Source organism: Meleagris gallopavo, chromosome 2 (assembly GCF_000146605.3).
Source record: "Meleagris gallopavo isolate NT-WF06-2002-E0010 breed Aviagen turkey brand Nicholas breeding stock chromosome 2, Turkey_5.1, whole genome shotgun sequence".
Classification (NCBI taxonomy): domain Eukaryota; kingdom Metazoa; phylum Chordata; class Aves; order Galliformes; family Phasianidae; genus Meleagris; species Meleagris gallopavo.
In genome coordinates this window covers 24,956,739-24,972,265 of record NC_015012.2, presented here as the reverse complement: position 1 = coordinate 24,972,265, position 15,527 = coordinate 24,956,739, and the positions used below count along the sequence as shown (strand labels likewise).

Here is a 15,527-nt window from a genome sequence, read left to right as displayed (position 1 = left end):
GTAATGAAATTAATTGCTCATAACAGATTTATATAATAATACATAGATTATTATTATTATTGTTTATATATAGTATCAATCCAATAATGTTGCGTGCATTAATTGTAATATATGTCCTATGATATATACCATATATAAAATGTATATTATGTATATTATACACATGTATATAATGTATATTAGACACATGTAACATAATATTATCTCTATTTTTTGCTCCAAGGCTTACTGAAGCTGTTGTCAATTGTGTTTCAGAACTTACAAGTATTCCTGACCCAGCTTTGAGCAGGTAAGTTTAGCAAGGGTGGAAGTTTGTGCATGATTTTGCAAGACTGTTGAATTCTTCACATAATCGCACAGCTACTGATATATGTGCTGGTATGAAGTCAGCACTGCTAAGATTACACGGGACAAGCTGTTGCAGAATAGAAAGTGTATGTCTAGGGCGAGGGACTGTTTATCTGTATAGGCTCAACCAGCCCTCACAGTCCTGATGCTACTATGGGCTGCTCTTGCCTCCAGGAAAGGTCCTCCCAAAACTTATCTCCAGTTCTAACATTTCAGGCTAATAGATGAGCTGACATCCGGTCCCCATTTCTACATTCTATTAACCAAACCAACTCAAAGATTCCAAAAACTGAATTTCATGTTGAATTGGTCAGAAGATAATTTCTACTTTTCCTTTCTAAAATCATTTCCTTTCTAAAAGCTCCTGTGAATTTGTGATCATACCTCACATGCTGTAATTTGTCTTGAACAGATGATTCAGTTAACTTATTTGGAAACATAGAAAGTACAATGTTCTCCAGACTTCCAAAATTCAGTGGTGAGTGTGGAAGACTCGATGACTTCTACACAGAGTTCTTTTGAGGCTCCAGGATTAAACAAAACAATATTCAGACTATATGGAGGAGATTGTATTTCTGGGGCATCTGTGCCATGTTATGCCCCTGTGAATAGCTTTTTCACAGACAAGTTAACTCCTTGCAGAAACATCTCTGGAGCATCTTCACATATGATGCAATTAATTTGCAGCCTAGATATATTTCTGAAAAATAATCAAAATTCACTGGTATTCTGATTCTTTGCAGTTGATGTTTAATCAGTGCAAGAATGTAATATTACTCCCACTTGTCTTTGTATAAATCTGGATGAAATCCACTTATTTAAGACGAGTTAGAAAGTAGCTTACAGTCTTTCCACAAAACTGGAGTTGATCCTGCAGGCATTTAATTTCATTTTAGCTCCATGATTTTTCTGATGGAAAGAACAGTTCAGGTGCAGACTGTGGGAGTAGAGCAAAATCATGTTCTCTATTACCTACACATCTCTAATTTCAAGATCCAAAATTATTTGGCCCCCCACATGGTATCTGTTTCTGGAACTTATTATCTGCTTTGTTAAGTTCAGATGGCATTCAGATAAGGAGAATTTAATTAGGCATCTCAGTAATCATACATGCATACTTACTGCCTCAGCAGGGGGTGGCTTCTTCAAAACAAACCCCTTCTCATTACCAAGGACAGCATGTTTTCCCTGACAGCTTTCACATTGTGTATATGTATGTGTATGCCGCCTCCTTTTTCTCTGGAGTTCATATCACACAGTGTTTCCTCTTTGAAGATTTTTATGTTGTTTGGGAATATCCCTACATAGAAAAACTTCCTGGTCTTATGTGTTCCTCTGAGAAAATGCTCATTTTACTCTGATGCTCCACTTTGAAGACGGCCATAACATCAGAGGGGTGCCTCCAAACCAAAACGTTTCTCAAGCATGGGAGGACATTTCTCTAAGATTGTGGGGCATATGTGCAGATGACATTTCTTTGGGAATCTGCCCAGTGCAGAGGTGTCCTCACTCAACTGTGTTGTTTTGCAGTTTACAGCGTCGTCACATTTTCCATCTGAAAATCCAGGCAGAAGAGCATGTTTACAATAGTTCCATTAGAAATAGCCTGAGAAAGTCTTCAGTGGGAGGGATCCAAAAGTAAGTGGGAAATGAGTTTCTGGCTTGTACTGTTTCATATTTTTCCTATTCTCATATTTGAGAATTTTAAACCCTCTGTGGCAATTAAGAAGCTGGTGTCCAATAGATGAACTGACTAAACAAAGAAGTTTTACTCAAATTCTGCTGAAGTTTGGAGTGATAAATAAAAAAAAAAATAGAATTGAAATCCAGATTCATCCCATACTTGAGAAAACAACCAAAATAAAACCTTGCTGTAAACTTTCCTAACATTTGGAGTGCTTGAAATATTTATCTCAATTTGAGGCTGCCGTCAATATCTGGTCAAATGAGGAAATCTGTTGCATCATAAAATTCATAAAAGTGATAGTATAAACTTGGAACAACTTATTCAGGAGAAAATGGTTTGCAAAAGAAGCACAAGTGAAAACATTTAGATTTGGCTGAAGTAGATACAAACTTGATCATTATATGTATACCATGCAAGTAAATAGATTGTGCGTGCATCTAAAGCCAATGAGAACCTTTCTGTGGAAAATATTGCCTATGTGGGTATGGAAAATAGCCTAGTTAAACTTTACTTATACTGAATATGTGCAAATAAAACCCAAATAAAGCACCCAAGTAGAGAGCATATTTCTTTAAAATTTCTGTGGGTACACTCTATGTTTTTTTCATGGTTTTAGGGCAGATGAGATTATACTGTATTCATATTAATAGCTTGGAAGTAAACAGTATACAAAATATCTTCTTAAAATATACATTAAAAAATTACAGTGGAAGAAAAAGCACGTGTAACCAAAGTTAGATTGGATCTATCAGACTGTTACTGTTTGTTGATTTAATTTGCTGAGTAGGAGGCTCTGCTGGAATTACTGACTCTTGAATAAGTCAGCAAGATATTATTTGAAAGACACTGGTTCATGGAGAAATAGATCAATTTCATTTGTGACTGTTTTTGGAATAGCATTGCTTCCCATCAGCTAAGATTCTGAGCAATAGCTGCTTGGAGTAACAGGGCTGAAGTCAAGATACGCTGCATTTTGAGTGATTATATTCTTGCTTCCCCCTTCTCACATTCCTCCTGTTCCCAGTACATGGCAGCACAAGATGAAACCTGGTGGAGTACATGCTGTCATGGCTCTGCTCTGTTTTTCATGTCTCTTGTGCTGTGGGAATCCACATCTGTGGATATGGAAGTTTCTAGCTGTAATATACGGTAGCCTGAAGGGACGGAATGAACTTGTTTGTTTGCTCTAGTAGTGTCAGGGCCTTGCTAGAATTTATATGAGCCTCACATCTAATGAACTTGGTGCAAAATTGCTATGTAACAGATCAGACTTCTCAGATGGACTTTGGAGCTGTAATTTTCCAGGTGATGTAGGTCTCACATGGGACACACACAGCCTTAAAGAAATAATGTTCTTGTGTGAAATGCAGCTCAATGCTGTCAGTCTCCGGTATCATTCTCATTCTATAATAAACAACTAAACAACTGAACGATAAAAAAGGTTGACAGTTTATCTGAGCCTGCTCTCTGTTGAGTGTGATGACATCTCTAACAGTTTGCCTTTATGCTTGCAAAATCTCCTTGTCTTAATCTGTAACTTTAAAAAATATTTAGCACTACATAGTGCCTAAGGACAAATAGTACAGATATTTCACACTAATATCTATTTGTTCTATTTACGTTTTGTATCATCAGGTTTATGAAAGAGCTTAATTTTTTTTACCAAGAACTAATTCCACACTGAAATCTTTAAAGTCTAGGTGTCTTCCTCAGATGAGCTGTATGGTAACTGTTAGGTCACAGCCTGAAGAAATGATTGAGCACTTGGTGAAGGAGCGTAGCCAGCCCTGGGTGCACAGGTGGAAGCAATTCACCTTTGTGATTAGAAGGGGGCGGACTCTTACCTCATTTAAGGGCTGGCAGGCACAGGGAAAGCTTCTCCATCTAGAGATTGCCTCCACTGTAGTGTTTAATGAGTTCTGGTCCTTGGAGAGGAGTAATTCCATCTTTACTATCATTTGCTATCAGTCTGTGACTTCTACCTTTCTTGGGTGGTTTGAAACTTGTTTAAAGCTCTATCTGCTGTTTCCTATCCTTACATAAGCATATGGATGATACCTTTCCAGAGAACTGGCAAAAAGACCAGGTAAAGTTTTCTAGCCTGTCCTAATTCATAAGCAAAGTTAAAGTTCTCCCTAATATTCCTTTCAAATTCCTTTCCTTTAGTAATATTGTTGTCACAAAGCAAAATATCAGATCAGTTAAAAAAAAAAAAGAAATTAAATATGAATTAATGAAAATAATAGCTCACAAGAAGAATTTAATAATCTGAGTGAGGATGGCTGGTGCAGGACAGAAACCAGTGAGATGTGCACAGGAGGTCAGAAATGCAAAGCAGGCAGCTTTTACGTTAGGTTTGCAAATGGAAGGTAGAAATGATCATCCCACTTGTAGGAGTAAAGAATGTCCCTTTTTTTTTCTTCCTTTATAGTAATTTCTTCCTTCAAGCAATGAAAAATATTTTTAAACAAACAAAATCTAGCCTGTGCACCTAAGATGTGCTTTCAGTTTTACAGTATCCTGTGGCAAACACATTCCATGGCTTCACTGTGTGCTGTGCATTCGTTATTAAAGTATAGCTGTGATCTATGCAGTTCTTCTGTAATAAGATGGAATGGGCAAAAGGATCTTGAACCTTATGCTCACATTGATAGCTCTCCTCCACCCTGATAATGTATGGTACTTAAGACTGAAGGTTTAATCTTTTTCATGGATTGATATACAGCATTTTCAATGTTGTTTTCTGTTCCTTTATTTATAATTGTAAAGGTTCTTCTCATTTCTCTACTGCTGTTGAGTACTCAGCTGACATGTCCATTGAACTAACATAGAACATGAGAACTACTAGATCTCTTTTAGAGCACTAATAGCTGATCTAGAAATCAGAACTGAGTGAGAGCAGTTAGGGTTCCTTCCCCCATGCACACTACTTAGTATTTGTCTTTCATATGCAGTCTTATGGTGTACCATGACCATCAACTCTACAAATTCTCTGGCAGAATTTCTGTATCTAACACTAATGTGTTTGGAAAAGAAAGATTTTATTACTATTTCTTTATGCATGTGGTATGTTGTTCCTTATGATCTTTTTGGCCTCCTTTAATATGAGTTACCATTTGAATCACTGAAGTTTATGATCTTTTCTATTTTCCTCATTGCTCCACATAAGCTCTAGTGTTTGAGGGATTTCTTTTTACCCCAATTAGCTGCCTTTACTGTATCATATAGTCATGCTGTCTTTTTTGTGTGGTCCTTTAATTTTTGGTTTCTGAGAGATTTTTTTTGGATACATAGTATGTGATTATTCTGAGACTTTAATAACATGTACATACACGGTATCTGCAATCTTTTATTCTTTTGGTTATTCCTTTTAAATTCCATTTTAACAAGATTTCTCATTTTTATGTACTTCCCTTTTTGAAGTTAGAATTTTTTGGCTTTTCACTCCTATAGGAATGTAGACTTTAAGTGCTTTATGGTCAATCTTGAAGAGTAATTGTTCATTTTGAAGTAGGGTCCCATGCATTGCTTAGGCCTAAATAAAAAGATTGCTTTTCCCCTTATGGATTAGCATGCCATTTGTTCCAGGAAGCAGTCATTTATGTATCTTAAACTTCAGTCTTCTGCCACAGAACTAGCTGTGCATTTGCCCTGTAAGTATAACTGCAATATTTTTGAAGGGCTTTTCTGAGGAAACAGTGTACAGTAAGGCTCACTGAAGCAGCATGGAGAGTGCTGTATGATGTAAGAAGCTTTCTGTTGAGCATGTCCCGTCTTCATCAGGCCGCTGCACAGGCCATATTCCTTCCCAAAGACATGGGCTATCACAACCCCTATTTCTTGATTTCAGTAAAATGGAATAATTCAGTAACAATACGTGAATTGCTGAATTAGCAATGCTCTTAGAAAGCAAAGGTAAGCAGGTAAGCTCAGATATTTTGGCTCAAGCTGTTTGCTTGGTGTTATCTAAATCTTTAACTCTGCTTTAGCACATTCAGCTTCCTGTATAATTATATATATATATATATATATAGCTTATAAAAATATACAATGATGTATATGTGTATATATACAATTTCAACACATCAAACTCTTCTCCCTCCCAATAACTTCCTTCTCCACAGCTCAGCTCCTGAAGACCCTAGAAAGGGTTTTTGGTGGATGGCACAGCCCTCAACCAACCTGCTCAGCTATAGCTGAGAGATGAGGGCCCGCTGGTTTTGACATCAAGTTGGCTAACCTTTATGGTGATGTGACTCAGCCAATTGAAAACCGTCAATTACTTTGCCTAAATTAGAAAGTAAACTAGGAAGATGTTTCCTGTATATGTAGCTGGTCAACGCATCCGCACAGGTAAGAACTCTTTTTTTTTTTTCCTGGAAAAATTATACTTACCCAAATTGTATGTGGGGAATGGTCCTTGGCCCACAAGATGCCCAAGGACCAGTTATTTTTTGGCAGATGTTCCTCCCTACTCAATCAATATGTAGGTTCACTGACAGAAGATTTCTTTGAAAGAGTGTAGCTTGCAAGGACTAAATGTGGGCATGCAGTAGTTCTCTCCTTGCAGTTTACACTGAAGTCTATCCATTGTCCTGCCCTGTAAGCAAATGGTTGGTGTCTGTTAACAAGTAATGCCTGAGCTTTCGTGAGCCGTTTCATGCACACTGTATATACAAAATCTATGTATGTATGTACCTCATGCACTGTTTCCTGTCTGTAAATTAATTCATAGTACTCTCAAATTTCCAGGATTTTGGAGATGCATCTATGAAATGCGTGAGGAAAAGTTTCTCTACTACCTTAAATAGATTAACATTTTCCTGAAAAACATACTAATCAAAATCAAAAGAATAGTGTTTTATTTTCTCGTATAATTCCTTCATACTAAATTTATGACTATAGTACTGTAGGAAAGAATGTTTGTACAACATGATATAGAGCAGACATAACACAAATTGTCTAAACAAAACCACACTGATAACATATTGCTACTTGTTTATGCTAAGAGGAGATATTAATTTTAGCCCTAAGCAGACAATATGCATGTTTAGTATGCTTCACTGAAAGCACTTTTTTGATACACAAAAATATTAAATTTGCAAATTGTTTAGAATTATTGTTTAGAAACTACTGCGAAATTGCAATTAAGCAGTTGTAAGAACATGGCATATCCAATTGAGCATCTGCAAAACAACAAAAGATGAAAGTTTTCTGTTTGGATGTGTTTGAACCTGTGAAGGTACCAGCTCTGTATAAACTCTCCTGTATGAAATGGCTATAATGGATAACAATGCCTGAACAGAGCTTTTCTAAAACTTGAATCCTTTCAAGAGGAAAGAATCGGACCTGGGGGGTCTAACATTTTTCTGTTGCAGCCCCAATCTAACCAATGGTATAGAACAGTGAGCTCACAATTTCTTAGCAGTGACTTTAGACTCCTGTGCTGAAATAAGCTTTGAAACAGGCTGTGTAGATATCTTATTTTAAATGGGAATTATAGATACTACAGGTCCCCAAGGGACAATAGCTTCCAGCATAGGCATAATCTGGAAAATGAGAGATGAGTTTGTTTGGAATTCATAGTTTCATTTCACTTGATCTGCTTATATGTACACACCAAAATGTCTAGAGAAGTTTAGTGCCAAAGGTGTAGAAAACTATCTGAAAACTATCAAAAAAACTATGCATAATAAGCAGAGAAATGTTTTCTACTACACCATGTACCTCAGAATAAAGTATTTTAAAAAATAAATAAAAACAGGAGAACTTCAGTGGGTTGCCATGTAAAACATATTCATCTGGTATGCATACTATCCCATCCTACTTAAACGTCTGTCAAGACTTATGTATCATTAAAATGGCAACTTGACTGTTCTTTAAAAACTGAGTGAGTCATAACAATCAAATTTTATGCTTTTGTCACTTTAAAGCACAAATCATGCCTATCACAATTAAAATGCAGATAATCTTCCTGAGGTGTGTGCCAACATATGGATATTGGTTACACCTAGTTGATTCCTTCTGAGGTAGGATTTTGTTAACAGTGACACTTAGGTCTGATGCTCACATTCACTTCCCAGTCATAGTCCTCAGTGTTCAGATGAAAATTAACACAGACAGAAAAACTGAATAGCAAATAGAGTTGCCTTTGACTGTGCTTTGCTTTCAGGTCAGCATCCAACTCGCAGATCCTCTTTGTTGCATTTGTGCAGTAAGGAAAATGGTTATCAGGCTCAAAGCTTGGCCTCAGGCAGAGGTCTGAACACCAGAAACATGCAGGAAGCCAGCGGTAGCAGAGTGTAAGCACCCTGAAACACCAGGTCCTGCTCCTAGATAGTCCACAAGTGAACAGAGCACTGGCACATATGGTTGGAGCACTTGCATTTTCTTTATAAAATGCGTGTTGCCCAAAATGGCTTCTACATATCCTTCAGTGGGATTTTTCAAGGACTTTGAGGATGGAGTAGGCTCCACATCTCACTGATGTGAGATGTGTAGAAGAACATGCCTGGAGACATACAAATGTCATCCTTTGCACCATCTTAAAATCTGAGGCACTGAAAACCTCACTGAGCCAAGAGTTGTGTGTGTTGCAGCAGAAGACTGAATTGTGGTCTTAGCAGTGGTGAGCATCTCTGGCTTAGGCACTCTCAGTTGCAAAAACTAGCAACGTTCAAGCTGTTTGACTTTGGCAAAGCATTAAGAAAGAGACGCCAATAGCTGTAGAGAGAAGAGGTGAGAATTAAGACTTAGGTCAGTAAAATAAACACTGTTACCGTGGTAGACTAATCTCATCCAGAAAACTCTTTGCTTGTTTTCTTCCTTGGCTTTTTGTAAGTGTGAGGAAAAATGCCAGCAGTTCTGTCTGTCTCACAGAGCTCGCAATCCACCTCCCTTCTGAAGTCACCCACCAAAAGGAAAGAGGACATTCCTTCACATCATTTGAATAACTTTATATTTCTGTCTGTAATCTTCTCTTCAGTAGAAATGAGGATAGTTCCAGTGTTTCCATGAAGGTATGGTATCTTTCTTTGAAGCTCCCTGAGAGCCAGGAACAAGTTGTCACAGCAGCAAGGTTAGCATCAGCACCAGAATAGCAGAGCTGGATCATTAGAGATCTGTGTAGAAATCTGTAATCCCTAAGGAGTGCTGAGCATCCTGAGCTTCTGATTCACCCTTTGCAGGATTAGTCTGATAATATTTTTAATGGGTATCCATTCTATTGCAATGTATAGGAGTGCAGTGACCCTGAAATGTCACCATCTAACATTACATTAATTCACTCCTAATGAAACTAAAGATGGCTTAGAGAAGTTTGTGACCAAAGGCTGTTCAATAGAATTGCACCTTTCATTAACTGACTTTGGAGAGATGAAATAAAATGAACATTTTGAAATATTTTGTTATTGGATACACTGATTTTTGAGAGCAGTAAATCCCTCTGGTTCAGACCCTAAATAGGGGCTTCTGATGATTAGGGTATAAAATGAACTGTGAAATCCTATATGCCTAATATCCTTTCCTAATGCAAATCAAATTTGTTACCCTGCCAAGTAGTTTGATCCTTCAGAGCACAGAAACAAGGTAGTATGCAAGCAAGATCTTACATTTAAAAGATGAAATGTTGGCAGTTTTACAGAATGACCCTTTAATGATGGACATCCATGTATAAAGGTGAATCAATAGAAAATGAAAACTTACAATAGTCTCATTGTGCTCAAAGGGCAAAAAGAAAATATATCCAGGATGTGCCAAAGAGTAGGAGTAAGACGCACCTTTTATTTTTGGACTGACTTTTAGATACAAGTCCTGGCTCAAATTCAGACGTCCAAATCTTGGAGTCAAGAAACCCATCACAGAAAACTACCACCACAATATGTCAGGTAGTCTATAACAGGAGCAGTCTCTAGGAGATTAAAACATCATTTTTTTTTATTTGAGATGTACTGAAGTGCTGCTTATGGGTGTTTACATAGCTCTTGTACTCCCTATGCATAGTCAGTGAGCAGAGCCATCTTCCCACAGCTCTACTCTACTACTTAGTTATCTACAGGAGGAAAGAAAAAAAGAAAAAACTCAGTATGATATGAAGTTACTGAATGTGTTTCTTAGCACGTAAAAAAAATTATGAATTAAAATAAAAACCCTTTTGACCACATTCTAAGATCTGGATGTAAATTGTTACAAGTGCATGATATGCCTATCCGTAATTGTCATATTTAGCTGAAGACTGCATAGAATCAGTGAGGATTTTTTGTCTAATATTGATGGACAGATGGTTCATGTTGGAGACATGAAGAAAATGTGCAAAAGCGGTTTATCCATGTAAACATACAGCCCTCAGACTGCTGCGATAGGACAGCAAGACCTATTTTGATCTGGTGAGTAAGTCTTAGTCCCATATGCTGAGTTGCTTAGGGAAGCTATATGTTACTTCTTGTAATTAAATTTAAATGCTACCTGAAATTTGATGCAAAGTAGACCACAATTTAGTGATTAAAACTTTGGTTTACAACCAGAAGGAGACTTCTAAGAGATTGGGAAAAGGGGAGGGGATAGTGTTTAATCAGAACAAACACTAGCAAGAAACACGATTTAGTGGTTTTAAAAAATCAGTTGTCCATTATTAGTGATATGATTAGTGATTTCAAAATTATTTAAAGGATGGGAGACAAAGCTTAGTCATGTGACATCTCTTTCAGTGGTCTGTCTTATTTGATATTGCAGGGATTGGATTCACTGGGACACATCCCATTTCCACTGCAATTTGTAAACTAATGTTTTGTTTCTTCAGAAGATATGTTCCAGACAAGTACTTGCCATCCTTAAGTTGCCTCTTGTCCTTGTTTCCTAATTGTTTGATGGTATTAATGGAAGCAAAAAGAACATTCAAGATACCCTCTTGGTACTTCTCTGTAAGTATTCAGGGCAGTTGCTAAGAGAATGCCCTCACAGCTGAGAGAAAAATCTGTTTGCATCCCATTCTGAATGGCAGGCTTATAACTTCCAGACTAGCCTGGAGAGGTGGCCCAGAGTTTGAAAATACTCATTGTCAAACTGCACATATTCATGAGCAGAGATGAACAACTACTTCTTAAGCATACCTAAAAATACATCTTGTTCTCAGACAAAGACAGTCATTGCTCTGTAAAAAGAAAAGCTGCTTTTTTTTTTTGACTCCTTGCTTCATCTCTACTTAGCTGTAAATTGAATTTGCTCATTGCTTTTCGTTGTTGCTGCTATTGTGTTATTTATTTATTTTGTGGGCACTTTTCTTATTGTTTGGTTGGTTTTGTAAAGGGAAGTATGGGAGAAAATGTATGTTTGGCCTGTATGTCTTACTGATGTGTAATCTCCATTAGCTGTTTTTGCTGGGATGGAGTTTTGACACAAAGGGCATAACCTCATCGACTCTACTTTTGCCTAGACATTTCAGGACCTGCTCGTTTGACTGCTCGTTTTCCAGAAGAAATGAGGAAATAGTTTTCTATGAATGCATTTCTCCGTTATTTTGTGAGTTATTTACAAACCTGACATGTCTGATGATTTGGCAGAAATACTTAAAACATTTTGTCAGTAGGTTGTCTGTAGATGATCCACTGCTAGTAATCTAAAATTGAAATTGATTGGGTAAGAGCAATTCTCAGAATAACCTTTCTGATAAAAAGTCTTAAGAATTTAGGAAACAATCTCTGATAATATTTTTCAAAATTTGCGTAACTTAAGTAGTACTTGTGAAGCTGGCACGTCTGGGAACACAAATAGTTCAAACACAATCATAGCAGAAGAGTTTAAAATTATGAATATTTCTATGAAATATTCATAGAATACTTTCTTATTTTTTCTTGGGGCAGTTGCCTGATGTTGCCTAGATGGTGGTTAACTGTCCATCCTCGCAGAGGAACAGTGCAGAAACCTGCTGATTCTCTTTTCACAGTTCTTGGATATGCAATTTCACACACAGAAAAGAAAAATTGTGTGAAATGTTGTAACTGACATTGTCAGTCAGCAGGAAACCTGAAAAGAGATATTGAGATTGAGCTGTGAAAAGTGACAATAGTGGAGCACTACATTTTTATGTGATAGATAGAGCTGTAGGGCGCAGGTCATTGCAGCTTGCAAGGGGCAATCTTTGTGTTACTGATATCCCCAAGGCTGCAAAGGCTGAGTGCCATGCTTGGAGAGCTGACGGGCAATTTGCTAATGCAGCAATCTAAGTACAAGAAGAGCCAGCATAAATGTGAGGGCCAAAAAACTACACAGAATATATAATACAGATGTACTGTACTCCTTTTTTGCTTATTCAAGTAGCATGCAGTGAATATTTGGAAAAAAAAAAATCTTGTACACAAATCCAGGAAATCACAAAGAGATTTTAAATTGGGAAGTTTTACTGCTGAAAACACGCCGTCTTATGTTAAACTACTCTTGTTTGATCAGTAGAACTGCAGAGATTCTACATCTGCATGCTTTCTCTGTTTTTTTGCACCCACTAGAGCAGTAATCGTTAAACTTAAGGGGATAAAATGTACCTTCTCCCAAGTACCTTCCGATTTCAGGAGCAGCACTTACGGAGCTTCTGTTTCCTTTGTTGTTCTGTAGCTTTCTAAGTCTGAATATGAGGTGTACCTTTCCTAAATATTTATAGCTGAACATGTGACTCAAAGTTTGTATAAAATTAAAATCATAATAGTAGTAACAGTGAATAAAATAAAATCATGTTCAGCTTTAATATGCAATTCAAATGAAATCAACAAGATTTCAGTTGATTTCTCCTTACATCTTTTCATGTTTGAGGATACATTTGATATATGTTCCATTTTCTAACCATTAGGATAAAACATTTTAATATTTTTTCCTTTTCAAATTACTTTTCACTCTGAATATTTTAAACTATAGCGTATAATAGGAGATAGTTACATTGCAAACACTTTGTTGCACATAAAGCTTGGGTCAGTGCGCAGTATTGCTGCCATTTTCCTTTACAGAGAATTTAGATATTTTCTGATTGGAAATGAAGATAAACTTAGAAACTTCAGGAACATTTGGGGAAGGAAAAAAAAATGTCTGTTTTACTGTCCAGGCTTGTCTGGACCACTTCCACAGATGGCAATGCCAAGAGGTTCATCAGCCTCTTGCTCTGAAAGTACTGTTTCTACACTGCACTTCAGTCTATGACCTATGTTATTCCTGGCATTGCTCACTTCAATTTCTCCCATGCTGGATCTTTTATATTAGTATAGAATTAAGATAATAAGAATAATTGCTCTTTTTTTTAATAACACCTCGTGTTTATGAGCAGTCATACACACAAGGATTATTTTCTAAATCACTGTTCATTTTTGTTGTTCTCTTCGGAGTTCTCCAATTAGTATGTATTTCTTTTTTCATTGTGGTGTTTGTAACAGCATGCAGTGCTCCAACTGAGGCTTATCAAGTGAAGTAGAGCAGAATAATTACTTCATTTCTTTTACGCGTGACATTCTTATTAACATGACTCAATACGGAGCATTTGTCTTGTTTTGCCACAGTGTTGCATTGTTGATTCATATTCAAATAATTAGTCACTGTAAACCCACATACTGCTCTGCTGTGTAACTCTGTGCTAGGATGGGGTTTCCCCACAGCTGTCAACAGGAGCACCCAGGAGCTGTAGTGAGGGTGTTGGGCACTGTACAAAAGAGGGGCAGGTAAATGACTCTTCTTAAGCAGGCTGCTGAGCTCTGTACTCATTTGTGATTACTGGTTTACAGTATTATAAGTATATTCCAATTGTAAGTGATTTCAGACTGTTGTCTCCAGTGTATAATACCTCATCATTCATCATATTTCTTGTTCAAAAATGAGGATTCGCCCTTCCTTTCCACATACATATTCTCCAGAAGATGTAGTAAGAAGTATTAGAATAATGAAAACTGTCTTTTTTCTGACACAAATATTACTGGAATCATTGTAGCAATAATAATATAATATTTATTTCTATTTTTCTACTACTCCAGAGCCCTAAACAAGGCCATGAGCTGTGCTATTGCAGAAAATGTGAATGCAAGGACTATGGAAATATTGGATATTGGAGAGTCTCTTTCTTTGGAAGACTCATGAATCGTTGGCACTCTGCTATAACTCTGTTTGGACCTCCTTCACCTAGATTCTGGTATTCTCTCCCTAAACTGGCTATAGGTATTTTTCAATTCATAAAGTATATCGCAGAATGTAATTTCCTTCAAGTTCAGGCACAGGATTTTGCTGTTTTCTTCCTAGATAAGTTTTTAGCCAGGAATGGAGGGTTCATGGTGCTCACTCTTCTATAAAGTGTTCAAGAGGAGAACAAATGTCCTCCTGCATAAGAGGATGTGAAGTTTTGTGTTGTTTTTTTTTTTGACAGTGACCAGCATATAGGAAGAATAGTCCCACAAATGTGATCTGTGCACAGCTTTTTTTCCCCATATGAGCCCAAAGAATGACACATTTATGTCTGGCTTCTGAGAAGTGGCATTAAACCCATCTCGTTGCACTGGCTGGCAAGATCCTTGGTAAGGTGACACTGTCTCTCGCCCATGTAAACAAACATCATTTTCATCCTAAAAGATCAAGTTTAGATTCATTGCTTGAATCTAGTGCACGCACAGAGTGATCATACTCATTTTTACTCTTCTAGGCAGGGTGCTGCTTCCCTGGGCCTTTGGAAGCGTTATTGTTAGAAGGGACATCAAGATTTGTCATGTAGACTTCTCTGGAAAAAAAAAAAAATGAGCAGAACTATATGCTCTTCCTTCTGCTCAACTCCAAGGCTCCTCTTCACGTGGTTTCATACATCAGAAAGCAGGGGGCTACAGCCACTTTGGTCACCACATGCCCACCTGAAAGCACTAATCTACAAATGTGGCTTGCAGGAATTTGCATTGAGGTAATGACTTGAACCTGGGTCCCTGCACTCCAGGTGAAAATCCTGAATAGAAAGCTGTTATTGCCTCTTTTCCAATAGTCTGATAAAGATTTATTTCTAGAAAAACAAAGCCATTCCAACAAAATAAACTGAACCAACAGGCTTAGTGTGCAGGAAAATTAAGAAGGAAGTATTTTCTGGGGCAGACTTCACACACCTCAGTTGTGGTCTGCTTAGCCAAAGAGATGTTCTCATTCTGTTTTGACTCGTTTCTTCCCTGTTTGTTTTTTTTTATGGAAGAAAAAAAAATCTTAAAAATGAAAATTACTCATTTTTCTAAAAATCTTTCTGATAATTTCAGTGATATCTGTACACATGGAGTTGTTTTGCTATTTAAAGATATTCAGAAATAATCAGACTTATCTCTCCCCCAAACAAAATAGTCTTAAAAATTGAATTTGTGTATAGCATATCAAATTTGGATGTTTATATCTAAAGGATCTCCATTTCTTTCTGCCTTTTCTTCTGAAGAAAGAAGTTGAAATACTTACAGTACTGCATGAACCCAGAAAACTGAATATGGAAAAAAATGCAGGCCGTTGT

At 37.0% G+C, this 15,527-nt stretch overlaps 1 long non-coding RNA gene across 5 annotated transcripts in view; it reads left to right on the top strand.

Annotated features, from left to right (window-relative positions):
• Positions 1-223: 223 nt before the first annotated feature.
• LOC116216308 overlaps positions 224-15,527 on the top strand; it is a 33,801-nt gene continuing 18,497 nt past the window's right edge. For 2 of the 5 annotated variants that reach the window (XR_004158832.1, XR_004158828.1), the window contains exons 1-8: positions 224-289; positions 1,879-1,986; positions 6,160-6,388; positions 10,262-10,419; positions 10,766-10,953; positions 11,466-11,551; positions 14,038-14,218; positions 14,424-14,571. This is a non-coding gene — a long non-coding RNA (uncharacterized LOC116216308). The remainder of the gene's footprint in view (positions 290-1,878; positions 1,987-6,159; positions 6,389-10,261; positions 10,420-10,765; positions 10,954-11,465; positions 11,552-14,037; positions 14,219-14,423; positions 14,572-15,527) is intronic. The other 3 variants (XR_004158831.1, XR_004158830.1, XR_004158829.1) reach the window with 3 other exon arrangements.